The sequence below is a fragment of the Anolis sagrei genome, chromosome 1, assembly GCF_037176765.1.
Source record: "Anolis sagrei isolate rAnoSag1 chromosome 1, rAnoSag1.mat, whole genome shotgun sequence".
NCBI lineage: Eukaryota > Metazoa > Chordata > Lepidosauria > Squamata > Dactyloidae > Anolis > Anolis sagrei.
The window spans coordinates 5,214,837-5,240,750 of NC_090021.1; the positions used below are offsets into that span (position 1 = coordinate 5,214,837).

At 46.0% G+C, this 25,914-nt stretch overlaps 1 pseudogene; it reads right to left on the minus strand.

Moving 5' to 3' along the window:
• The window catches only part of LOC137095456 (zinc finger protein 850-like), a 34,960-nt pseudogene that overhangs the window by 6,668 nt on the left and 2,378 nt on the right, over positions 1-25,914 (minus strand).

Sequence of the window (25,914 nt, forward strand, 5' to 3'; positions counted from 1 at the left end):
CTTTCCTTCCTTCCTTCTCCCTCGCCTGGCAAACGGCAAAAGCCAGGTGAGGGAAGCACCACCGTGCAGCCTGGCTTCGCGGGAAGCCCTTCCCCTGGCTCACGCTGCCCATCAGGCCCAGCAAGCAGCGCAAACCAGGCGAGAAGCTTCCTGTGAGGCTAGGCCACGCGGTGCTGCCTCCCTCGCCTGATTTTTGCCGCTTGCCCCTCGCCTGGCTTGGGTCGCGCTGCCCGCTTGGTGTGGCAAGTGGCAAAAGCCAGGTGAGGGAGGCAGCACCGCGTGGCTTGGCCTTGCGGGAAGCCCCTCCCTGGCTCGCGCCGCCCATCGGGCCTGGCAAGTGGCACAATCCAGTCGAGGAGCTTCCCGCAAGGCCAGGCTACGCGGTGGTGCCTCCCTCACTTGGGTCGAGGCATCTGCTGGGTCTGGCAAGCAGCAAAAATCAGGCGAGGGAGGCAGCACCATGTGGCCTAGCCTCGCAGGAAGCTCCTCGCCTGGTTTGCACTGGAGCTTGCCCAGGCGAGGAAGAAGAAAGGAAGGAAAGGGAGGGAAAGGAAGGAAAGAAAGAGACAAGGATGGAAAGAAAGAGAGAGAAGGGAGAAGGAAAGGGGAGGAAAAAAAGAAGGAAAAAAAGAAAGAGAGAGAAGGGGAAAAAAGAGCGAGGAAGGAAAGCAAGAGAAGGAAGGAAGGCACCTGGGGATGCAGGGCTGGCAGGCAGCGGGAGGCGCATCCATCTCTTTGCCACGCTCCTAGTCTTTGGCCACGCTCCTCTTGCTTACCCCTGGATGGGAAACCACCAGCAGCTGCCAGGACAGCAGCAGTGCCAAGGGGCAGCAAGAGGAGAGCAGCCGAAGACGAGGAGCGTAGTTAAGAGAGACAGATGCGCCTCCCGCTGCCTTCCAGCCCTGCAGCCCCAGGTGCTTTCTTCCTCACTCTTTCTCCCCCCCCCTTCTCTCTCTCTCTCTTTCCTTCTTTTTTCCCATCTTTTCCTTCCTTCCTTCCGCCTTAATCCCTTCCCTTCTTTCACCTTTCCCATCTTTCCCTTCTCTCCCTTCCCTCCCTCCCTCCTTCCTTCCTTGTTTTCCTCTCACTTGGCCGCTCCCTCCCTCCATTCAGATCCAGCTCCAACCCTCATCCTTGCCCTTATTTATTTATTACTAGCTGTGCCCTGCCACGCGTTGCTGTGGCCTATAGTAAAACTTATTAAAGTTGAGGTAGATATCTGGACTATTATGAAAGAGAGGTACCTACCTATTCCTTCCCCCTTTTCCTCCCCCTTTCTCTCCTTTCTTCCTTCTCTACCTCTTTCTTTCTTTCCTTCTTTCACTACTTGGTTTCATCCTTCTCTCTTTCCTTCATTCCCTCCCCCTTTCTTCCTTTGCCTTTCTTCCCTCCCTGTTTGCTTCCTTCTTTCACTTTTTATTTCCTTTTATTTCACCACCATCATAACAATAACAATAATGCAATGCATTGCCTCTGGGACCTGACACCTCTCCCATTCCCCCTAAAAGGGTCTAATAGGAAAAATAGCATAATAATAATAGAAATAACAACCTTTACCCACCACGTGTTGCTGTGGCCAACCTTCCCTCTTTCTCTCCTTCTTTCCCTCCTTCCTTCCCTCCCATCTTTCCTTCTCCTCTTCCTTCTCTATCTCTTTCCTTCCTTCCCCCTTTTTCTTTCTCTTCTGGTCTCTTCCTTCTCTCTTTCCTTCTTTCCTTCCCTCTTTCTCTACATCTTCCCCCTTCCTTCACTCCCTCTTTCCTTCCTTCATTCCCTTTTTTCTTTCCTTCTCTCCTTCCTTCCTTCCCCCTTTTTCTTTCCATCCCTCTGTCTCTCATTTCTTCCTTCTCTACCTCTTTCCTTCCTTCCCCCTTTTTCTTTCTCTTCTGCTGTGTCTCTTTCCTTTCCTTCCATCTTTCCTTTTCTTCTTCCTTCTTTCTCTAACTTTCCTTCCTTCCCCTTTTTCTTTACCTTCCTTTCTCTTTCTTCCTTTTTTCCTTCCTTCCTGTCTTTCCTGGATTTTGACAGGGCGGGAAGGGGCGGGGCGGGGTTTGGAGGTGGCATGATGTAAAAGGAGGTAAGATTGGGGCAGGGGAGTGATGGAGCGTGGGGTTGCGTGTGTGTGTGCGGCGGTGGGGGAGTGATGGAGCGTGGGGTTGTGTATGTGTGTGCGGCGGTCGGGGGAGTGATGGAGCGTGGGGTTGTGTGTGTGTGTGTGCAGCAGCGGGGGGAGTGATGGAGCATGGGGTTACGTGTGTGTGTGCGGCGGCGGGGGGGAGTGATGGAGCGTGGGGTTGCGTGTGTGTCTGTGGCGGCGGGGGGAGTGATGGAGCGTGGGGTTGCGTGTGTGTCTGTGGCGGCGGGGGGAGTGATGGAGCGTGGGGTTGCGTGTGTGTGCGGCGGTGGGGGGGAGTGGGGTTGCGTGTGTGCGTTCAGCGACGGGGGAGTGATGGAGCGTGGGGTTGCGTGTGTGTGTGCGGCGGCGGGGGGAGTGATGGAGCGTGGGGTTGCGTGTGTGTGTGCGGCGGCGGGGGGAATGATGGAGCGTGGGGTTGCGTGTGTGTGCGGCGGCAGGGGAGTGGGGTTGCGTGTGTGTGTGCAGTGGTGGGGGGAGTGATGGAGCATGGGGTTGCGTGTGTGTGTGCGGCGGCGGGGGGAGCGATGGAGCGTGGGGTTGCGTGTGTGTGTGGCAGCGGGGAGAGTGATGGAGCGTGGGGTTGCGTGTGTGTGTGCGGCGGCGGGGGGAGTGATGGAGCATGGGGTTGCATGTGTGTGTGCGGCGTGTGTGGCTAAGTTTCGTTGGGGGTTTTTGAGTTTTGTTGTTTTGCCGTTTTGTGAGTGTGTTGTTGTGTTGTTTTTCATTTTGAGTAGATATGTTTGTACCTTGTGGGTTGTGTTATGGGCATGGGAATTTTGGTTAAGTTTCGTTGGGGTTTTTTGAGTTTTGTTGTTTTGCCGTTTTGTGATTGTGTTGTTGTGTTGTTTTTCATTTTGAGTAGATATGTTTGTACCTTGTGGGTTGTGTTATGGGCATGGGAATTTTGGTTAGGTTTTGTTGGGGGGTTGTGGAGTTTTGCTGTCCCGTTGAACCAACCTAACAGATTTATATATATAGATTTATTTACTTCATTTGTATACCGCCATTCTCAGCCCTAAAGCGACTCATAGCGGTTTACAACAAGCAAAAACAAGGCGAACAATCAAGGCAAAAATTCAATGCGGCATCAACAAGGTACTTAAAAACAGTTAACACAGAAACAAATTAAACAGAGGAGAGAACGGTAGCAAGCAGGGCCAAGGGGCCAGGGATGCAGGAATCTCATCCCTCTGCCTCCATGTGCCTCTCGAGCACACCAGCATTCCAATTTCAGCGTATCAGGTTTTTGTGCCAAATTTAATAAAGATCCATCATTGTTTGAGTTCACAGTGCCCTCTGGATGTAGGTAAACTACAACTCCAAAACTCAAGGCCAATGCCCTTCCATTGACTATTATTATTATTATTAGTGCTCCTGCAGTAATTCTATCTTCCTGTGTGGCAGAAAGAAGGGGCTGGACTACATGACCTTTGGGGTTCTCCTTCAATTGTATGAGTCTTATAATACTACATAATAATAATAATAATAATAATAATAATAATAATAATACACTAATTCTATATTCCTGCCTGGCATAAAGGAGGGGACTGGACTAGATGACCTTTGGGGGTACCTTCCAACTGAGTCTAATAATAATAATAATAATAATAATAATGCATAATAATAAAATAGTAACTCTTATTTTCCTGCCTGGCATAAAGGAGGGTCTGGACTAGATGACCTTTGGGGGTACCTTCCAACTGAGTCTAATAATAATAATAATAATAATAATAATGCATAATAATAAAATAGTAACTCTTATTTTCCTGCCTGGCATAAAGGAGGGGCTGGACTAGATGACCTTTGGGGTCCCTTCCAAATGAGAATAATAATAATGTATAATAATAAAATAGTAACTCTTATTTTCCTGCCTGGCATAAAGTAGGGGCTGGACAAGATGACCTTTGGGGTCCCTTTCAACTGAGAATAATAATAATAATAATAAAATAGCAACTCTTATTTTCCTGCCTGGCATAAAGGAAGGGGGGACTAGATGATCTTTGGGGTCCCTTCCAACTAAGATTAATAATAATTATTATAATAATAATAATATAGTAACTCTTATTTTCCTGCCTGGCATAAAGTAGGAGCTGGACTAGATGACCTTTGGGGTCCCTTTCAACTGAGAATAATAATAATAATAATAATAATAATAATAATAATAATAATAATAATAAAATAGCAACTCTTATTTTCCTGCCTGGCATAAAGTAGGGGCTGGACTAGATGACCTTTGGGTCTATCTTCCTGCCTGGCAGAAAGAAAGGGTCTGGACTAGATGGCTTTTGGGGGACACTTCCAACTGTTTGAGCCATAATAATAATAATAATAATAATAAATAATAATAAAATAGCAATTCTATCTTCCTGCCTAGCAGAAAGAAGGGGCTGGATTAGATGACCTTTGGGGTTCCCTTCCAACTGTCTGAGTCTTATAATAATAATGTATAATAATAGTCTCCTGGAGTGACTGCAGGTGAAATAAAACCCTTCTGGTATTTTCTGTTGGTCATGGGTGTTTTGTGTGCTAAGTTTGGTTCAATTCCATTGTTAGTGGAGTTCAGAGTGCTCTTTGACTGTAAGTGAACTATAAATCCCAGCAACTACAACTTCCAAATGTCAAGGTCTATTTTCGTGGGGGGTCTCAGTGATCTGTGGAAGTCAGAGCTGAATCTGTTGAATTTGTTTATTTATTTATTTACATTATTTCTATCCCGTCCATTTCAGCCCGAAGGCGACTCAGGGCGGTATAGACAGTCGGCACAATTCGATGCTGAAACCAAATACATACATTGAGAAAGCAAAAACATTCAGTGCAATTAAACATAAACAACAGTGCATAATAACAATTTAAAAAGAAACTATGTTCTCTGTTCAAATCTTCATCCATTTACATTGTCTTGGCCGTTCCTGGGTCAATTTCTAACTCTAGTTTGTCTGTTTACTCCGGGGTTCCGAATGCTTGCTCAAAGAGCCAAGTTTTTACTCTTTTTTGGAAAGTTAGGAGGGAGGGGGCTGATCTAATATCCCTGGGGAGGGAGTTCCACAGCCGGGGAGCCACCACAGAGAAGGCCCTGTCTCTCGTCCCCGCCAGACATGCCTGTGAAGCAGGCGGGATCGAGAGCAGGGCCTCCCCAGACGATCTTAGGTTCCTGGGGGGTTTGTAGGGAGAGATGCATTCAGATAGATAGATTGGGCCAGAACCGTTTAGGGCTTGAAGGTACTGCAAAGCCCATCATCCATTGTCCATACTCCCCCAAACATACTGTTTTGGTGATTAATCTCTATGCTTTAATTATGTTCAATTTGTAATGATGAAAATACATCCTGCATATCAGATATTTACATAACGATGCATAACAGTAGCAAAATTACAGTTATGAAGTAGCAACGAAAATAATTTTATGTTGGGGGGGGGGTCACCACAATGTGAGAAACTGTATTTAGGGGTCACGGTATTAGAACGGTTGAGAACCACTGTTCTAGAGGCATTCTCTCCTGACGTTTCGCCTGCATCTATGGCCAGCATCCTCAGAGGTAGTGAGGTCAACAACCCAGTGATTCTGGCCATGAAAGCCTTCGACAACACACAGTACCGACAATAATGATAACAATAATAATGGCATCGTCACTACTTTTTTCGCACTACTACTACTACTACTAATAACCGCAAGAACAATAACAAATAATATCTTCTGGCTACTTGGCTTCAGTTACTGAAACCGATTCTGTCTAAGCAGGGCCAGCCCTGGTTCGGACTTGGATGGGAGGCCACCAAGGAGTCCCAGGTCGCTTCTAGCCTAAGACAAACCTTACAAATCTCATAAGTCAATAGGAAACCGGGAGGATCTGGCTTTGTCCCTTTGCCCCAAATGCTGCAGGCCAGAACTCCCATAGCAATGGGGGAAAGGAGCCTTTTTGGGCAGTTGCCTACTAGGGCCAGCCACCCTTTTCTAAGATAATTTAACAGTTGGCTTCTTGCAGTGGCAGTTGGTGGAAAGAAGGTTGTAGGTTTCTTTGTACACGGGGCAAAAAACTAGCATATATTTACAGATATAAAAATTAAAATATGTATACATGTTTGTTCATTTGTGACACAGAGGCTGTTGCCAGGTGATGTGACTGGGAAAGAAACGTGACGTGTGTATGAGGAGAAGGAAAGAGGGGAAGGAAGGAAGGAGGTAAAGAAGGGAAAGAAAGGAGAAGTGAGGGAGAGAGAAGGAAGTAAAAGGGTGGAAGGCAGGAAGGAAATAAGGAAGGCAGGTCAGGTATCCAAAAGCCAAAGTTCTCCACCTGGGAGGCTGAGAGAGTGGCACCTTAGCTTTATTTTGATTGACTAATTAATCCTTATGATTTTTTCAAAGTTGAATCCAGCAAATTGAAAGGCAAGTAATGAGAACAAATGCAAAAATAGAAAAACCAACAATACGGATACAATAGCCCAATATATTGTCAAAGGCTTTATGTCCAACCTCTGAGGATGCCTGACACAGATGCAGGCAAAACGTCAGGAGAGAATGCTTCTAGAACATGGCCATACGGCCTGAAAAACCTACAACAACCCAGCTTTATGGCCATGTTCCAGCAGCATTCTCTCCTACCATTTTACCTGCATCTGTGGCTGGCATCGTCAAGGCCCAACCAACAAAACCTGCAGGAAAAGCAAAAACTCTGATCAAGAACTCCTCAATTAATCTTAACAGCAGAGTAGTTACAGCAGAGCAAGACCCTTGCAAGGAGACAAATATCTACACAGATTGGAAGCCCTCCCTTCTAGGCTTTTGGACTTCCAAAAATCCATGAGAACCCCACTCCAGTCAGACTCACAGATACATTTTGGCAAAATTTCTGGCCGCACAACTACAAAACTGTATTGGGCTCACTACACACGACACTAAGGACTCAGCCCACTTCATAGAAAAAAGAATCAGTTATCTCAAACTCAACACCAATGACAAAAGGACCAGCTTGGATGTGGCATCTCTATTCACCAAGGACCCCCCAGCAGACACCACTGTCCTCATTAACCGGAATTTCCCGGAAAACATCACAGCCCTGTTTCAGCATTACCCCACGACAGGCTACAGACAGTGGGACAAAGAATTCTATGAACAGAAAGATGGGGTGGCCATGGGGAAGGGGCTGGGTGTGGGGAGTAGGCAAGAAGTGTGGTTTGGGTATGAGGAGTGGGAAGGGTGGGGCCTTGGGTGTGTCGAAGTGGGCAGAAAGGGTATCTTGGGTGTGGGGAGTGGGCAGGAAGGACAGCTTGGGAATGCAGCTTGTGTGCGGGGAATGAGCAGGGAGGGGCCCATGGGTCAGGACAGGGAGGGCACCTTGGGTGTGGGAAGAGAGGGTGGTTTGGTTGTGGGGAGTGGGCAGGGAGTCCAGCTTGGGTGTGGATAGTGGGCAGAGAGAAGCTTGGGAATCTGGCATGGATGTGGGGAGTGGGCAGGGAGGCTGCCTTGGGCATGGGGAGGGAGGGCGGCTTGGGTGAGGGAAGGGAAGGCAGCTTGGGAAGGCAGCTTGGGAGTGCAGCTTGGGTGTGGGGAGTGGGCAGGGAGGGGGGCAGCTTGGGATTGCAGCTTGGGTACAGGGAGGGTTGTTTTGGTGTGGGGAGTGGGCAGGGAGAGCAACGAGTGTGGGAAGAGAGGGCAGCTTGGGTATGTGGAGTGGGCAGGGAGGGCACCTTAGGTGCGGGGAGGGGGCAGGAAGGACAGCTTGGGAATGCAGCTTGTGTGTGGGGAATGAGCAGGGAGGGGCCCATGGGTCAGGGCAGGGAAGGCAGCTTGGGTGTGGGCAGGGAGGGGTGGTTTGGTTGTGGGGAGTGGGCAGGGAGTCCAGTTTGGGTGTGGGTAGTGGGCAGAGAGCAGCTTGGGAATCTGGCATGGGTGTGGGGAGTGGGCAGGGAGGCTGCCTTGGGCATGGGGAGGGAGGGTGGCTTGGGTGTGGGCAGGGAAGGCAGCTTGGGCGTGGGGAGTGGACAGGGAAGGCCCCTTGCAGGTAGGGAGGGGGGCAGCTTGGGTGCAGGGAGGGCGGTTTTGGTGTAGGGAGTGGGCAGGGAGGGCACCTTAGGTGTGAGGAGTGGGCAGAGAAATCAGCTTGGGAATGTGACGGGTATGGGGCTTGGGCAGTGAGGGTGGCTTAGGTGTGGGCCGGCTGAGAAGCTTGGGAATGGGGCCTGGGTGTGGGGAGTGGGCACGGAATGCCCCTTGGGAGTGGGCAAGGAGTCTGGCTTGGGTATGATAAGTGAGGTCAGCTGGAGGGTGGGGAGTGGGAAAGGAAGGGAGGGGGCTTGGGTGGGCAGGGAGGGTGCCTGGTGAACTAACTGGGTGTGGGGAGTGGGCCGGAAGGGCAGGTTGGGATTCCAGCGTGTGTGGGGGGAATGAGCAGCGAGGGCAGCATGGGTACAGGGAGGGTGCTTTTGGTGTGGGGAGTGGGCAGGAAGGGTAGCTTGGGAATGCAGCGTGTGTGTGGGGAATGAGCAGGAGGGCAGCTTGGGTACAAGGAGGGTGGTTTGGGGGTGGGGAGTGGGCAGGGAGGGCAGCTTGGGAATGGGGCTTGGGTGTGGGGAGTGGGCCCCAAGGTTGCAACGTTCACAACTGCTTGGCACAAACAAGGGTTCTTTCCTCTGACCCTGGACATCCCCCCACAGATATTATTATTATTATTATTATTATTATTATTATTATTATTATTAACTTTATTTGTACCCCGCTAGCATCTCCCAAAGGACTCGATGCGGCTTACACGGGCCGAAGCCTCAAAACACAATACCATAGCAAACATAACACAGCAATAAACAAAGCAAATCAAAACAATTAAGCAGAATAACCACAATGACAATACATCAAGACACTATTAAAACTGGTTCGGCCAGCGCAATGGGGTACAGAGTTAAAAGTGCTGAGATGGCAGGAGGAACGTAGGATTAAGTGCGGTGTGCAGTAACATTAGTTGTGCTAAAGTGCATCTAGGACTTGGGATGGGGATTCCTAATCTGCGAATGCACATCGGAACAGCCAAGTTTTTAGGTTCCTTCTGAAAACTGCCAGAGTAGGGGCCTGACGAAGCTCTTTTGGAAGGGCATTCCAAAGTCGGGGGGCCGCCACAGAGAAGGCCCTGTCCCGCGTCCCCACCAAGCGCGCTTGCAACGTAGGTGGGATCACGAGCAGGGCCTCCCCAGATGACCGGAGCGAGCGTGTGGGTTCGTAGATGGAAATGCGGTCACGCAGGTAGGGTGGTCCCAAACCGTTCAGGGCTTTGTAGGTGAGCACCTGCACCTTGAATTGGGCTCGGAAAATAAATGGCAGCCAGTGGAGCTCCCTAAACAAGAGGGTTGACCTCTCTTGATAATGAGCTCCAGTTAGCATCCTGGCTGCTGCCCGCTGGACCAATTGTAGTTTCCGAGCCGTCTTCAAGGGCAGCCCCACGTAGAGCGCATTGCAGTAATCCATTCTAGAGGTGACCAAGGCGTGGACCACCCCGGCCAGATCCGCCTTCACGAGGTACGGTCGCAGCTGGCGCACAAGTCTCAGTTGTGCAAAGGCCCTCCCGGATACCGCCGACACCTGAGCCTCAAGTGTAAGCGAAGAGTCCAGGAGGACACCCAAACTGCGGACCTGTGGCTTCAGGGGGAGTGTAACCCCGTCCAACACAGGTTGCCACCCTATACCCCGATCCGGTTTACGATTGACCAGGAGGACCTCTGTCTTGTCGGGATTGATCTTCAGCCTGTTCTTCCTCATCCAGATCGACACAGCGGCCAGGCACTCGTCCAGCACCCGAGGAGCCTCCTTGGAATTAGGTGGAAAGGAGTAGTAGAGTTGTGTGTCATCCGCATAAAGATGGCACCCAACTCCAAAACTCCGGATGACCTCTCCCAGCGGTTTCATGTAGATGTTAAAGAGCATGGGCGACAAGATAGAGCCTTGCGGGACCCCACAGGTCAAAGGCCAGGGGTCCGAGCAGGCGTCTCCCAGCTTCACATCCCACTCGCCTGACCTGCACACCCCACTCGCCTGACCTCTGAAGATGCCAGGTGCTCAAAACCGGAGCATTCCATAAAATAGACATATAATAATAACTGTGTTTCTAACCCACCTCCCCTTGTGCCTCAAGGCGGGTTGCAAGTGAGGGCTTGGGTGTGGCGAGTGGGCAGGAAGGGCAGCTTGGGAATGCAGCTTGTGTTTGTGTGTGTGTGTGTGTGTGGGGGGGGGGTTAATGAGCAGGGGTCTGGGCAGGGAGGGTGGTTGTGGGGAGTGGGCACGGAGTCCGCCTTGGGTGTGGGGAGTGGGCAGAGAGGCCGCGTTGGGCATGGGGATGGAGAACAAGCCCTATGAGGAGCGGCTTAAGGAGCTGAGCATGTTTAGCCTGAAGAAGAGAAGGCTGAGAGGGGATATGATAGCCATGTATAAATATGTGAGGGGAAGCCACAGGGAGGAGGAGGGAGCAAGCTTGTTTTCTGCTTCCCTGGAGACTAGGACGCAATGGAACAATGGCTTCAAACTACAAGAGAGGAGATTCCATCTGAACATTAGGAAGAACTTCCTGACTGTGAGAGCCGTTCAGCAGTGGAACTCTCTGCCCCAGGGGGAGTGTGGTGGAAGCTCCTTCTTTGGAGGCTTTTAAACAGAGGCTGGGTGGCCATCTGTCAGGGGTGATTTGAATGCAATATTCCTGCTTCTTGGCAGAATGGGGTTGGACTGGATGGCCCATGAGGTCTCTTCCAACTCTTGGATCCTATGATTCTATGATAGGGAGGGCAGCATGGGTGTGGGAAGCAGGTAGGGAGGGCACCTTGGGAGTGTGGCCTTGGGTGTGGGGAGAAAAAATAAATCCTCTCCCTCTCTGTCTCGGCCTGGCCTCCAAGGAGGGAATCCCTCAGGAAAGAGGAGGCCGGGGATGAGTTTGGAAAGAAAGGTCTCCCTCCCTCTTTCCTCCCTCCCTCCCGAAATGAGTCCCGGATGGAAAACAGTGAAGGAGGCAGGAAAAGAGACAGAGACTCAGTCCGAACACCTCACCTCCTCCTTCTTCTCCTTCCTTCCTTGTTTACTTCCTCGCAGAAATGGCGACGACGCAGGGGGCGGGGCCTGGGTGACGACGGCGCCTATATGACGCAAAGTGGGCGTGGCCACGGGGCTTACAAAAGGGGAGGAGCCTGCCGACAAAAGGGGGCGGGGCTGGATGGCCTTTGGGGTCCCCTCCTTTCATCCCTCCCACTCCGGGCTTCCCTCCTTCCTTCGGGAGGGCTGCCAGGCTTTCTTGGCTGCAGGGAAGGTGCTGCCATCTGCTGTCCATTGTGAGGACCAAGCACAGCTCAAAAGTCCAGAGCAGGGGTCCTTAAACCTTTTAAACAGAGGGCCAGGACACAGCCACTCAAACCGTTGGAGGGCCAGATTATAATTTGAAAAAAAATATGAATTATTTATTTATTATTTATTGACTTTGCTTCTATACCGCTGTATCTCAAGCCCGAAGGCCACTCACAGCGGTTCACAAACAGTAAAAACAGTAGAAACAGCAGTGGTTCCATACAACATATAACAATTGACTTAACACATTATCCATAAATTACCAATAAGCAATTACAATGCACAATTATGACAAAAAACAACCGTACCCAATCTTCTCATCATCCAAGCGTAGTCCGGGTTCGTCGTCCACTGTTCCATTCCTATGTTCCATTACCAGATTGCACTAAATTACTCAAAAGCCTGCACAAACATCCAGGTCTTCACCTTTTTGCTGAATACCATTAGAGATGATGCTAGTCTAATGTCCGTAGGAAGGGCGTTCCACAGCCGAGGAGCCACCACCGAGAAGGCCCTATCTCTCGTCCCCGCCAGCCGAGCTTGAGAAGCAGGCGGGATCGAGAGCAGGGTCTCCCCGGAAGATCTCAAAGTCCTGGTGGGTTCATAGGCAGAGATGCGGTCGGATAGGTAGCTTGGGCCGGAATGCACACTGCATGTTCTGGAACAGCTGTTCCAGGAGTTCCAATTTTGTGCTTTGCACTGAGTGTTTGTTTATAGTTCTAAGTTTCAGGGACTCTGCAGATAGGGGGCTCCTTTTGGCTGCATTCATAGGGCAAGCCACCTGTCAATTATCGTTGGGTTCCCTGGTTCCACCCCCTTTCTAGGCTTTGGAGGGGAGCCTTTTCCAGTCAGTCACAGCAAGGTTAGCCAATGTATAGGATGTGTTTACTTCCCCTGTACAAAGGCTTCAACCTTTAAGAGCTCCAGGGAAAGAACGCCAGGGAAGCATTCCCACAGCTTTAAGAGTCTCCTAAGAACTCCAGGGATTCCTTCCTACAGCCTTAGGAGTTTCCAGGAAGACATCCTTAAACTCTAAAGAACATCTGTGACGATGTGTAACTTTTATTCTTATGGTTATGTGATGTTTAAACAGTAGTTAATAAACGGTAAGTATGTAGGATTATATTTTGTTAGAGATAGTGGTTGGTTTGGCTTGACAAGAAGTTGCCATAGCAACAGGGGCGGAGCCAACTGTCACTTCACGGCGCAGTGAAAGGGGCAGTCTGTGACCAAAGAGTTACAGGAGAGGTAGTTGATCCTGTGCTGTGTGGAAAACCATCAGGAATCCTATAGTTAGAGAACTATAGGGAAGACTGGTTCTTTAATATTAAGAATCAGGGTTTGGCTGTGAGCCAATATAGTTAAATAAGTCAGGTGGCTTATTTGTAGTAAAAGAACGCTTGTTGAAGAAAGATATATCTACTCAAAGAAATCTCTTAAAGTCTGTACCTAAAGTTACTCATGAAACTTTACTAATATAACCAATCAAGATTTGTGCCTCTTGTGAAGAAACTTGTGCGCCAGCTGCGCCTGTACCTTGGGAAGTCTGACTTGGCCACGGTGGTCCACGCTCTGGTTATATCCCGTCTAGACTACTGCAACGCTCTCTACGTGGGGTTGCCCTTGAAGACTGCTCAGAAGCTTCAAATGGTCCAGCGCTCGGCAGCCAGGTTGCTAACAGGAGCGGCACTCAGGGAGCATACCACTCCTCTGTTGCGCCAGCTCCACTGGCTACCAGGCACAATTCAAAGTGCTGGCTTTAGCCTATAAAGCCCTAAACGGTTCTGGCCCTACTTACCTCTCCGAACACATCTCCACCTATGAACCGACTAGGACATTAAGATCGTCTGGGGAGGCCCTGCTCTCGGTCCCGCCTGCATCGCAGGCGCGGTTGGCGGGGACGAGAGACAGGGCCTTCTCGGTGGTGGCCCCTCGGCTGTGGAATGCCCTACCTGTAGACATCAGACAGGCCCCTTCACTGTTGACGTTCCAGAGGAAGGTGAAGATCTGGCTCTTCGAACAAGCGTTTGGCTAAATCAGTGCAATTGATTATAGGAATACGGTGCAATCGAACATAGGAACATGGAACAAGGATTATGAGAATGGTTCTGATTTGGTGCTGAGGCGTTATGATAATGATTGTTTATTGATACTGACTTATGTATAATGTGTTTTAATTGCCTATGACATTGTCTTGTGATAATTTGTACTATGTAAACCGCTTTGAGTCGCCTATGGGCTGAGAAAAGTGGTATAGAAATAAAGTAAATAAATAAATAATTGAATATGTTATACTCCTGTTAAATAAATTTGTTACTGTTCTCCTCAAGCCTTGCCTGATACAGTTTCTCCTAAATCAAACAGCCTGCATAAGAAGTAAAACCAAACCAGGGACAGTAAACGCTACGCTATCAAATGAATAAATACTTCTGCAAATAATAGTCCCTTTATAAACCAGCTCATAAGCTGATATTGATCATTGCCCGGCTTTCCTCACAAATTTGGTGGCAGTAATTTTACGCTCCTTCACATTAATCGCCTGTCTGGTAGGTCCTCTCAGTGTTTCGAGAAGCGGTTCGGCCTGGCAGAGGAGCCCACACCAGTGAGGGTTGGATTTTAGTTAGCCTTGGGAGAAGTTAAAAAGGGGAATTTTCCTTTGAAGAAAGTTATTGAAGATAGTGCCTGTTCCCTGTGGACAAGTTTGAGAGAACTGATACTTTACCAAGAAAGCTTTACAATTCCTGTTGGATTCATTAATAAAAGACTTTGTTGTACCTTTTAAGCCATTTGAAGATTCCTTCTGTAAAGGAAGCCTCTGAGAACTTTTCCTAGGGCCCCTGGCTTCCCGCTGTGTAAAGGTTACACATCCTATATCTAAAGTCAACTAACTATAGGCCCAGCGGCGACAGAATACTGCACATATCTTATTTGTGGTGCAAAACCACTTTAAAAAAAATACCATAATTAAAATGAAGAACAATTTTAGCAAATATAAACTTACTCGTATTTTAATGGGAAGTGTGGGCCTTCTTTTGGCTGATGAGATAGGATTGTTGTTGTTGTGTGATTTCAAGTCATTTCAGACTTAGGTTGACCCTGAGCAAGGACCGGGTAAAAGACCTTGGAGGGTCGCATCCGGCCCCCAGGCCTTAGTTTGAGGACCCCTGGTCCAGAGGGATTCCAGGCTGCACCCTCAGAAGGGCCCTGTGCAATGAGGGGGAAGGGAGGTCCCAGCCCCAAGAGGTCCCTTCTGCTTGCCTGGCCTGAGTCCCCTCAAGGCCCCCGCTCTTTCCTGGCTGGCCTGGGAGGCTAAGCAGGGCCAGCCCTGGGGGGGGGGGGGACTTGGGTAGGAGCCCAAGAGGGAGGGAAGCCCTGCTGCTCCCACCCAAGGAAGGAAGGGAGGCCCTCCAGGACCCAGAAGTGGGGGGGACGACCCCAGGAGGGCCTGCCTGACCTCCCTTCCCCCCACATGCAAGCCCCACACCATCACTGCATGGCAAGAAGGGTGGAGGTCATACTAGATGACCTTTGAGAGTCTTCCATATGTAATACAGACTTCTTTGGAGTTTGGTGGAGTCTCGATTTCTGGAGCTCTTTAAATCAAAGGCTGTCGGTCTCCAGTCCTGCCGGCACAAGCGTTTAACCCACTGCACTACCAGGGGCTCCATTTGGAAATAAGTGCCCCATAACCTTATCAAAAAGGTGAAAATGACATCACATCCATTTGGCAAATGTGAATCTCCATGAACCTGTGGAGACCACCTTTTGAAAAACACTAGTCAAGACAAGCATGACCTTGAACTCATCCCACGGATGACAAAATATATTGAACTGAATGGTGTTTGTGTGGAAAAATAATGTAATCTCTATGCTATAATCCATGTAAATTTTATTCCAATATATTCGTTCTTTGTATTTTTAAAAAATATTGTAACCTTACTTTCCAGATATCCTTCGTATAGTGGGAACTTTGTACTTGGAGGGAAACGAAATGGGGACGCTCATCTCTGACCTTCACCACAACGCCAGTTGATGAGCTACTGATGACTGGCACTGCTCGTTCGCTTCTGCTGGCATCTTGCTACACGGCATTGACACCAGCTTCTCCTGCGAAAATTTCCCATGAGAGCTACATGCCTTGTAACCTTACTTTCTGGGTAACCCTCATATTTAACAATTGAAGCATAAAAATAAATCAAACCCAGAGCCATGCGACCGACATATAGGCAGAGAACAATATTCCCTTTGTCACCTTTCCTTTTCATATGGATGTTAGAAATATTAAATATTAGAATTAAGGAAGACAATTGTATTAAAGGAGTCAAAATAGAAGGATAAGAATTCAAAGTTAAAACATATGCTGATGATATGGTATGCATTGAAGAGCCATTGAAAAGCATTCAAAGCTTGATGGAAACAAGTAATGAGTATGGGAATGTGGCAGGATTTAAAATGAATAAAGCCAAGTTCATGTTCTTAATTAAAACTCTGTCAAAAAGCAATACCGATAAATTAGAGAATTTTTCAGCTGGTAAGGAAGCCTCGAAAGTAACGTATCGAGGATTACGGCTAATTATCAAAAATAACTGTTGATTTATTGAGATAAATTACCTCTCACACGAAGTTTCTGGATGAGAACTACTACTTTCAAAGTAAGGGCTGCACAATTAAACAGAAAACAACACTTTCAAACCAGAAACAGATTTCTGTTCTACAATTTCATTATTATGTTTATTTATACACCACTTTTTGTCTCCACAAGGAGACTGTGGGCCCTTCCAGATGCCCTGTATGCCAGGATCTGATCCCAGGTTTTCTGCTTTAAACTGGATGATATGAGTCTGCATTGCCAGATAATCTGGGATAAACAGAAAACCGAGGATCAGAACCTGGGATATAGGGCCTGTCTGAAAAGGCCCTTCCAAACAGCCATATAACGCAGAATATCAAGGCAGATAATCCACAATATCTGCTTTGAACTGCATTATCAGAGTCCACACTGCTATGTAAGACAGTTAAGTGTGGATTTTATACAGCTGTGTAGAAGGGGCCAAAGCAGCTTATATTTCAATGCAATTTTAAATCTACAAATATATGAAACACTAGCTGTCCCCTGCCACGCGTTGCTGTGGCCCAGTCTGGAAAATAAAGTAATGAGAAAGTGTTGGTTTCTAATATATGTCATGTCTTTCTGCTTGTGGGTAAACAGTTTCTTGCAGTTTCTTTGTCAGTGTTGATGTGGAGAGTGTCTGGTTTACCTACTCTGAAACATGCAACATATAATTCTCCTTCTTCAGGGGTCCTTTTCAAATCTACGATACTATATCTGTGTATGCGTGAATCATATCTATCTGTCTGTCTGTCTATCTAACTATCTATCTATGTATCTATCTCGATGGCTGGGTGGCTCTTTGTCAGGAGGACTTTTCTTGCCCTGATGAAGGAAGTTGGATTGGATGGCCTTAAGTATTTTCTGTTGGCCATGGGGGTTCTGTGTGGGAAGTTTGCCCCAATTCTGTTGTTCGTGGAGTTCAGAATGTTCTTTGATTGTATGTGAACTGTGAATCCCAGTGACTATAACTCCCAAATGTCAAGGTGTATTTCCCCCAAACGCCATCTGTGTTCATATTTGGGCGTATTGAGTGCTTGTGCCAAGTTTGGTCCACATCCATCATTGTTTGAGTCCACAATGCTCTCTGGATATAGGTGAACTACAACTCCAAAACTCAAGGTCAGTGTCCACCAAGCCCTTCCAGTATTTTCTGTTGGTCATGGGAGTTCTGTGTGCCAAGTTTGGTTCAATTCCATCGTTGATGAAGTTCAGAATGCTTTTTGATTGTAGGTGAACTATAAATCCCAGCAACTACAACTCCCAAATAACAAAATCATAATTTTTGAGTGATGGTCACTCCTTGTGTTGTGAGAGGTTTTGTTGCCAAATTTGGTGTGATTTCGTTCATTGGTTCTTTTGTTTTTAAGGAACTCATTATGCACAGAGCATTTATATATATATATATATATATATATATATATATATATATATATATATATATATATATATTACAATAGTATTAACTATTGTTGCTATTGTTTAAAGCAGGTTTGGGCCCTCCTTGTGTTTTGGACTTCAACTCCCACAATTCCTAACAGCCAGTAGTGGGAGTTGAAGCCCAAAACACAAGGAGGGCCCAAGCCTGCTTTAAACGTTCAATGGAAAGCTATCAAAACACATTCAAAGCTGAATAGCACAGCCCACCCTTCTTCTTTTTACATGTTTTTAATGCTTAACATTTATTTATATCCTACTTCTGGATATTATTATGTTTTGTGTGATTTTTGTTTTGTATTTTAAATTGAATGTGCTTTGAGTTGTATTGTATTGTGAGCTGCTGTAGGTCCCTTAGGGAGAGAAGAAGGGTATAAATCAGTGGTTCTCAACCTTTCTAATGCAGTGACCAACAGAACATACTGGAGGGGTTTAGGGAAAAGAGACCCTGACATTTGGGGATTGCAGTTCTGAGGATTTATAGTCCACCAGCCATCAAAGAGCATTCTGAGGTCCTCTAAAATGGATCTGAACCAAACTTGGCATACAGAACTCCCATGACCAACAGAACATACTGGAGGAGTTTGGGGGAAAGAGACATTATTATTATTATTATTATTATTATTATTATTATTATTATTATTATTATTAGACTCAGTTGGAAGGGACCCCCAAAGGTCATCTAGTCCAGTCCCTTCTTTCTGCCAGACAGGAAGATAGAATTACTATATTATTATTATTATTATTATTATTATTATTATTATTATTATTATTATTTAGTATTATAAGACTCATACAATTGGAAGGGACCCCCAAAGGCCATCTAGTCCAGCCCCTTCTTTCTGCCAGGCTGGAAGATAGAATTAGTATATTATTATTATTATTATTATTATTATTATTATTATTATTAGACATACAATTGGAAGGGACCCCCAAAGGTCATCTAGTCCATCCCCTTCCTTCTGCAAGGTTTTATGTTTTTATGATGTATTGATGTTTTAATCTAACTGCTGAATTGTTATATTTTTTTGGATTACTTGTTGTGTGATTGGGCATCTAATTGTGCCCTCCGTGTAAGCTGCCCTGAGTCCCCCTCGGGGTGAGAAGGGCGGGGTATAAGTGAATGAAATAAATAATAAATAAAAATAAATAAGGCAGGAAGATAGAATTAGATGATGATGATGCTTATTATTATTATTAGCCATACAATTGGAAGGGAACCCCAAAGGTCATCAAGTCCAACCCCTTCCTTCTGACAGGCAGGAAAACAGAATTACTGCAGGAGCAATATTAACAATAACAACAACAGCAATAACAGTCTCCTGAAGTAAATTGAAGGGCATTGGACTTGAGTTTTGGAGTTGTGGTTTACCTACATCCAAAAAGCAATGTGAACTCAAATAATGATGGATGTTTACCAAATTTCACACAGAAACCCGATATGCCGAAAATGGAATACTGGTCTTTGTGTCACTCCTTCGTCCTGCTACTGCTACTGTTCTCTCGTCCGGTGGCTGGCAGGCATCGGGGGGGGGGGGGGGCACGTCTGCCTCTCTTCACCACGCTCCTAGTCTTCGGCTGCTCTCCTCTTGCTGCCCTGCTACTGGCCTGGCTGCTGCTGCTGGTCTCCCATCCAGGGCAACAGGAGCAGCAAGAGGAGAGCAGCTGAAGCCCTGCCTGCAAGCCCTGCAGCCCCAGCCATGGCGCACCCTGCCTTGAACACCCTAGAGCTCTACAGGCGGAGATGGAGTATCCAGGGGCGGGGGGGGGGGGGGGGGCAGGAAGGCCCCAATCTGCTTGCCTGCCTTCCTTCCTTCCTTGGGGCCTCTGTACTTGGCTGCCTTCTCACTCCCTCCATTCAGATCTGGCACCCACAGCATCCATGCCTCTGCCTCCCTCTTCCTTCCCAGCCCCCGAGCGGGAGAGCAGTACCAGCCAGGCTGCTATAGGTTCAGCCGCCCCTGCCAGTGGGCCGAATAAATGCCCCCCCCCCCCCCAGGGACCGGCGCCATCCCACAGGCCGTAGTTTAAGGACCCCTGCTCTAAATTAATAAACATGACTTCAAATCCTACCATTAAATAATAGAGTCCTGTTCCCCATTCTCTTGTGAGATTCTTGTAAAAATAAAATGTCTACCTTATTCTCTTTAACCATTTTCATCACTTTTGCTCTTTGTTGTGGAGTAAATAAACCATTACAATTATGCGAAATCATTACTACTTCACACATAAGGTATTATTTGCATTTGCCCTCCTGGAGTTTCATCTCACTGTCTGCTTGTCTTCCCATTCTTCCCCCCGAATTCCCCTCAGAGTCCAGACCTCTCCCTCCTTCCCTCAGAGGGAGACCTGAAAGAGTTTTCCTATTTGTTCTCTTTCATCCCCAGACTCTCCCTTGGTGACAGCGTTGCCCTTCCTCCGCTCTCCTCTCTTGCAACTTCTTTCACCCATTTAACCCCATTTGTCCAAATTTCATTATTCCACAGTTCTTAGGCTGTTCATTCTTATGTCTCTATACTGGATCTTGTTTCAATTCTTCTATTCTCCTCTCTTACTTTCTGTATTTTAAGATTTCATAATTGCTTCTCAATATTTTTATTTTTTTCCCAAATCAAAATCGATGTCCTTCAAGTTCCTTAAGGTTCTTTTTTCTTCCATGTCCTTTGGATTTCCCATAGCAAATAATCTCTGTGGTAAGCCTGTCTCTGTCAGCTTGCTTCTCTCTGCAGCTTCCAGATCTTTTGGTGCTTTTTGTCCAGCTGGCTTGTCCTTGGTCATATCTGGTTCTTCACAAGCAGTCTTCAAGGTCACCAACTTTTTGAAGGATTTTTTGATTTATGTTTTCAAAGCCATCAATTCATCTTTTTATCTTCTCATCTCGGCTGCTGCCGCTTTGAAATTTTCTTGGCATTCTTCTACCTTAGTTACTATCAGCCCGAGATAATTATTAATTTGTGTAATTTGTTCTCTTCTCTGCTCTTTCCCTGTCTTAAACTCCCCATGTTTAATTTAAGATATTCCAATGCAGTTATAATCTTGTTCAATTTTTTTCCTCCTCCTCACTCTTCCCCTTTCTATCAGCCATACTTACTATCGCCCGGTGTTCTGTTTGTATTCTGAGATTTATGGCTTCAGTCACCTTCATTCATGACCGCCCAGCCTCCTCCCTTTTCTCTTTTGATCTAGACCCCAGATAGGGAGAAATTTATGACACTTTATGGGCTTTTTGAGGCTTTAATTGTGCTTGTAGTTAGGAGTCTACTCTCATAAGAGGGGCCGACCAAGGGCAAGATGGATGGATGGCATCCTTGAAGTGACTGGACTGACCTTGAAGGAGCTGGGGGTGGTGACGGCCAACAGGGAGCTCTGGCATGAGCTGGTCCATGAGGTCATGAAGAGTCGGAAACGACTGAACGAATGAAAAACAAACTCTCGTTGACGCATGCACAGTCTCCACTGTTAGTGAAGCTGTGTCCACACTCCAAGCATTTATAGGGTTTCTCCCCAGTGTGAGTCCTTTGATGCGAACGTAGACCTGAATTAGAAGTGAAGCTCTGTCCACATTCAAGGCACTTATAGGGTTTTTCCCCAGTGTGAGTCCTTTGATGCAAATGTAGATTTCCACTTGCAGTGAAGCTCCGTCCACACTCCAAGCATTTATAGGGTTTCTCCCCAATGTGAATCCTTTGATGCTGCCGTAGATGTGAATTCTGAGTGAAGCTCTGCCCACACTCCAAGCATTTAAAGGGTTTCTCCCCAGTGTGGGTCCTTTGGTGTGAACGTAGAGTTCCATTTTCACTGAAGGTCTTTCCACACTCCTGGCATGCATAGGGTTTCTCACCAGTGTGAGTCCTTTGATGCGAACGTAGATGTCCATGCTGCGAAAAGCTCTGTCCACACTCCAAGCATTTATAGGGTTTCTCCCCAGTGTGAGTCCGTTCATGTGAACGTAGATTTGAACTCTGAGTGAAGCTCTGTCCACACTCCAAGCATTTAAATGGTTTCTCCCCAGTGTGAGTTCTTTGGTGCAGACGTAGACCTGAATTCTGAGTGAAGCTCTGTCCACACTCCAGGCATGTATAGGGTTTCTCCCCAGTGTGAATCCTTTGATGCACACGTAGACTTCCATTCTCCGTGAAACTCTGTCCACACTCCAAGCATTTAAACGGTTTCTCCCCAGTGTGGGTCCTTTGATGTGAACTTAGCTGTGTAATCCTAATGAAGCTCTGTCCACACTCCTGGCATTTGTAGGGTTTCTCCCCAGTGTGAATCCTTTGATGTCTATGTAGACTTCCATTCTCAGTAAAGCTCTGTCCACACTCCAAGCATTTAAACGGCTTCTCCCCAGTGTGAGTCCTTTGATGCGAACGTAAATGTGTACTCCTAATGAAGCTCTGTCCACACTCCAGGCATTTGTAGGGTTTCTCCCCAGTGTGAATCCTTTGATGAACACGTAGACTTCCATTCTCAGTGAAGCTCTGTCCACACTCCAAGCATTTAAACGGTTTCTCTCCAGTGTGAGCCCTTTGATGCCTATGTAGATATAAATTCTGAGTGAAGCTCTGTCCGCACTCCAAGCATTTAAACGGTTTCTCCCCAGTGTGAGTCCTTTGATGCCTACGTAGATTTGAATTCTTAGTGAAGCTCTGTCCACACTCCAAGCATTTATAGGGTTTCTTCCCAGTGTGAATCCATTGATGCACACACAGACTTGAATTATTAGTGAAGCTCTGTCCGCACTCCAGGCATTTATAGGGTTTATCCCCAGTGTGAGTTCTTCGATGCGAACATAGATTTACATTCTGACTGAAGCTCTGTCCACACTCCAGGCATGTATAAGATTTCTCCCCGGTGTGAGTTCTTTGATGTGAACGTAGATATGGACCCCGACTGAAACTCTGTCCACACTCCAGGCATTTATAGGGTTTCTCCCCAGTGTGAGTCCGTTCATGTGAACGTAGACTTGAACTTTGAGTGAAGCTCAGTCCACACTCCAGGCATTTATAGGGTTTCTCCCCAGTGTGAATCCTTTGATGTGAACGTAGATCTGAACTCCGAGTGAAGCTCTGTCCACACTCCAGGCATGTATAGGGTTTCTCCCCAGTGTGAGTCCTTTCATGCACACGTAGACTTCCATTCTCACTGAAGCTCTGTCCACACTCAAGGCATGCATAAGATTTCTCCCCAGTGTGAGTTCTTTGATGTCTATGTAGATGGGAACTATGAGTGAAACTCTTTCCACACTCCAGGCATTTATAGGGTTTCTCCCCAGTGTGAGTCCTTTGATGCACACGTAGAACTGAATTATAAGTGAAGCTCTTTCCACATTCCAGGCATGCATAGGGTTTCTCCCCAGTGTGAGTCCTTTGATGCAAACATAAGACTGAATTATAATTGAAGCTCTTTCCACATTCCAGGCATGCATAGGGTTTCTCCCCAGTGTGAATCCTTTGATGCAAACGTAGAACTGAATTATATTTGAAGCTCTTTCCACATTCCAGGCATGCATAGGGTTTCTCACCAGTGTGAATTCTTTGATGCAAATGTAGCATTGAATTTTGAGTGTAGCTCTGTCCACACTCCAAGTCCTTATAGGGTTTCTCCCCAGTGTGAGTACTTTCATGTTGCTGGAGATGAACCTTCTGAGTAAAACTCTTTCCGCACTCCAGGCATTTAAACGCTTTCTCCTCCATGTCAACAGTGATATGGTTGTTGAATTGCAATAAGGATACTTGGCACTATTTCCCTTTCTTTTCTGTAAGTGAAGTCAGCAAGAGCATCACCTTGAGATTATTCCTTCTTCCCATATTACTGGTTTCCTTACTGCATCCAAGAGGTGGCTCCATAGAATTTTCATTTCCCTGGTGAAGAAAGAAGCAAAAGATCAGTGAGGACAGGCAGAAACCTTCTTTACCTGCAAGACTTTCCCCCTTTCCATTCATGGGTCATCTTGAAAATGGGAATACCAAGAAATGCAGACATCAGGGTCTCAAGCACATACACAAATGCTAGCAAAGGCAATCACTGATTCTTAAACAAGAAGCGAAAGAATCCAGAAAGAAAAAATGGATGGAGAACAAAAAGAATGAATGATAGAAGGAAGGAAGGAAGGAAGGAAGGAAGGGGAACTCCTTCTATTATTTGTCTCCCTTCAGGGATACAAAGCGGCATATAAATACAAATAATAATAATAATAATAATAATAATAATATATTTATTAGGCCTGGGTAACAACGGAAAAAATTGTTTCTAAAATTGATTCGTTTTTTGGGGTTTTTTGCATTTCGATATTTAAAAGAATTCCGATTTTTTTAAAAAAAAAGTTCGATATTTACGAAATTTCGTAAATGGTAAAAAAAAAATACAAAACAATAACGAAACAATAACGAATCGATTCGTTAATGGCGGACGCGACCGCGCAATACGCTAAAAAACCTCCAAATGGGACAGGGGGAACTTCTGAAGCTTCCCTCTCCCTCTGTTGTTGACTGTTGGTGTGATATTATAATTTTTTTTCCACTAATTAAACAAAAAACAACTATAAAACTTGCCCCAGACATGCGGAAATAATAACAAAACGACCTCAAACCAATAACGAAACGAATACATAACGAAATACGAAGCATTTACGAAACGAATTGAAAAATTCGTTTCGTTTTTAAGTTGCTCCAGAATGGTTCGTTATCGCTTCGTTAACAAAAAATAAATAACGAATTTTTAACGAATTACGAATTAACGAAACGAAACCGCCCAGCCCTAATATTTATAGTCTCCCAGAGGGGACTCAGGGCGGTTTCCAGCGAATACAAAAATGGTAAACATTCAATGCCAAGAGGGGAGGGGGAACGGACAAGGGGCATAAGGGTAATAGGACTAATGGGAAGTGAGAAGAGAAGCACTGTGTGAAGTTCACAAGTTAACAATATATGGTATAAAAATGACAGGTACACTAAAAGTGGCAACGCTTAATACAAGAGGTCTTGGGAATTAGTATAAAAGAATAGAATGGAAGGTTTGCTTCAAAAAATATTGCACATGTTTATTTTCTCCCAAAAACTCATAAGAAAGGGAAGATGTAAATGAACTAAACTGGGTAAAATATTATGAGAAACCATATGGCAATTCTAAATCTAGAGGAGGAGCCATATTTGTAGCAAAGAAAGGTAATTTTGTGAAAACTGGGGTACTGAAAGACGAAGAAGGTAGATTTATAATAATGGAAGGAGAAATTGGACAAGACAAATATGTACTAGTAAATATTTATGCCTCCAATGAAAAGCAAGAAGAATTTTACGAGAAAGTGTTAAAGAAAATAACTAACTGGCAAGAAAAATATATAATTTTTGAAGGGGATATGAATATGGTAATGTATACAATAAAAGATAAATCCAACCCAACAGCTAGAGATAAAAGTAACAATATGACAAAGTCAAGCAGGACTATGGGCAACAGACCTCACTACCTCTGAGGATGCTTGCCATAGATGCAGGCGAAATGTCAGGAGAAAATGCCTCTAGAACATGGCCATATAGCCCGAAAAAACCCACAAGAACCTATTGATTCCAGCCATGAAAGCCTTCGACAATAAATAGAACGTGTGTTTCTTCAGTGCCTGTTCGATCCTGTCTCATTACGCCATGGTGATACAAACACCCAGGATGCTCTGGACAATTTTACATCTCCCTGCTGCTTTCAGATACAAACTGGATTATAACTTATGTCACCAAGTTCTGCACAGCAGTGATTAAAATCAGGCAGTCAATGACTAATAGCACAAGCTAGTACAAGTCAAGATTTCATACTAGCAAAAAATTGGGATTATAGTCTTTTAATTATAGCAATCACCATGTCAGACGACACAGAGAAGCCACTGACATCCACAAGCACGTGGACAATTTCAACAGAAAGGAGAAAACCATGAAAATGAACAAAATCTGGCTACCAGTATTAAAAAAAACACTCAAAAAGCAGGGGAATTCCAGACAAGAATAAACCAGGGCCAGCTAACACCTCCCAACAAAGGGATCCCCCAGGCAGCAACCAGCCAGGTCTTCATAATAATTAAATAATTAGATAATTAAATAAATAAATCTATATAAATAAAAAGGTAATGTTCGTTTGTGAGATTAACAGAACTAAAAAACCAGTGAGTGAATTGACACCAAATTTGGACACAAGACACCTAACAACCCAATGTATGTCCTTCACTCAAAAAAATTGAGTTTGTCATTTGGGAGTTGTACTTGCTGGGATTTATAGTTCACCTACAATCAAAGAGCATTCTAAACTCTACCAATGATGGAATTGAACCAAACATGGCTCACAGGACTCCCATGACCAACACAAAATATTGGAAGGGTTTGGTGGGCAGTGTCTTTCGTTTTAGAGTTGTAGTTCACTTACATCCAGAGAGCACTGTGG